The sequence below is a fragment of the Arachis ipaensis genome, chromosome B09 (genome assembly GCF_000816755.2).
Source record: "Arachis ipaensis cultivar K30076 chromosome B09, Araip1.1, whole genome shotgun sequence".
NCBI lineage: Eukaryota > Viridiplantae > Streptophyta > Magnoliopsida > Fabales > Fabaceae > Arachis > Arachis ipaensis.
The window spans coordinates 41,819,642-41,821,908 of NC_029793.2; positions in this window are offsets into that span (position 1 = coordinate 41,819,642).

The window sequence follows — 2,267 nt, forward strand, 5'->3', positions numbered from 1 at the left end:
CTTTTAAAATTCTGTAACAAGTGGGGCAGTGGCTTATAAATTAGAGCTTCCGGCTGACAGTGTCATTCACCCAGTCTTCCATGTTTCGATGTTGAAGGAATTCAAGGGTGATCCTTGATGAACCACTATTTTATGATTTATATTGTGTTTAATTGTGTGGTTTTACCATGATCCTTACCCACTTATTCATTAAATTAGCATGCATTTAGATTTCCTTCCTGAATTTATTACATGTTTGAAAACTGCTTCCTAGAGACTTTAATTATTTATTTTTAATTCTCCTTTATTCCATTCGATGCCGTGATCTGTGTGTTGAGTGTTTCAGACTTTACAGGGCATAAATGAGTTGGAGATTGGAAAGAAAGCTAGCAAATATGGAAGGAACACAAGAATTTGAGGAGATAACCAGCGAGAAGTGACGCGGTCGCATGGCTCACGCGACCGCGTGAAGGAGAGCAAATCGCAGTGACGCGGCCGCATGGCTCACGCGGCCGCGCGGATTGGAAAAGCTCTGGCGACGCGGTAGCGTGGACGACGCGAACGTGTGGCGAGGAAAAGCGCGAATGACGCGTCTACATGGATGACGCGATCGCGTGACATGTGCGATCTGCATAATCTGCAGAATTCGTTGGGGGCGATTTTGGACCCTATTTCGACCCAGTTTTCGGCCCGGAACAGCAGACTAGAGTCAGAGAACATGCAGAAATAAATAACACATTCATTCAGTCAACAGTTTTTTAGATCTAGTTTTACTCTCTTAGGTTTTTCTCTCTAGGTTTTAGAATTTTAATTTTCAATTGGTCTTAGCATTGGAACATTGAGAAGAGTTATTCCCTCATCAAGACTTCGTCATTCTAGTTCGTTTTCTCAACTTGGTTTTATTCTTCCATGTTCCTTATTTTGTTCAATTTTGTTATTTGAATACTTTTATGATTAATTAATGCAAGGATTATTTCTTTTTAATTCAATTTCAATTCCAATAATCATGTCTTCTTTTAATTCCCTTTCATGTGCTATGGATTCTTTATTTACAATGCGTGAGTAGTTTCCTTACTTGATGGGGAGTTGATTAAAAAGAACTCTTGAGTTGGAAGGATTTAAGAAAAATTTGTAATTGGGTTAAATGCTGGATTGTTATCCTGTCACCAACGCCAATCCCTTTGAACTAAGTGGGTTGCAACTTGTGAATAGATCTGGCATTCCAGCTTGTTTGACTTTCCCTTACTTAGTAAAGGATAACCAAACAGAACAACCATTAATTATAAATTAACTTACAATCACTCCATCAATAGTAGAAATTCCAACCAATCAACTCTCAGTCAAGGCTTTTATTCATATTAACTAAATTTTCTCAATTTAAATTCCAATTTACCCAACTCAACTTCTTTGAACAACTGATTAATAAGATAGCACACTTTTCTGCAACTCGTTGGGAGACGACCTGGGACTTAAAACTCCCAGTAATTTTTAATTCAAACTCTCTGTGACATACTTCTAAATTGATAGGCAGATTTTCCGTGAGTTAAAAACTATACTTGCAACGTAACCATTTTAATAATTTTTAATTCACCAGCTTCTGCGTCTCATCAATTTTTGGCGCCGTTGTCGGGGAGTTGCAATAGAGTGCTAATTTTATTAATTAGATTTATTTGCATTTTATTTTATTTTGCTACTATGAGCTGCATGTTTCTTCCGTCAAATGACGCGTTCACTTCCTGATCCGCGCTTGCTAATATTCGATCCTGAAATTGAAAGGACAATTTCACGAATAAGGCGAGAACAGCGTCGGTTAGCCCGCTCTGAGGGCGGATCTGAAAGTAAATCTGAGGAAGAAACCTGCCCCCATTCTACTGATTCGGTTGTTTTACGCGCAGAAAACATGGCAGCTAGGAGAGTTACCATCCAGGAGGAAGGAGCCCTTGATTTTACAATGCAACCGTTTCAAGCGCATCATCCAGCGGTAGCTACAGATTTTGAAATAAAGCCCGCACTGCTAAATTTGATGCCCAAGTTTTATGGCCTACCTGCTCAAGAGCCTATCAGGCACTTGAGGGATTTCCAGGCAGCCTGTTCTACTGTCAGGCGTGATGGCACTGATGAAACTTCAATTCTGCTAAAAGCTTTTCCGTTTTCTCTTGAGGGAAAAGTGAGAGAGTGGTACTACACCTAACCTCTAGCAAATGTATCCAACTGGGATACACTCAGAAAGGAGTTTCTAGAGAAATTATTTTCATCTGAAGTTACTGATAAACTGAGGAAGGATATTT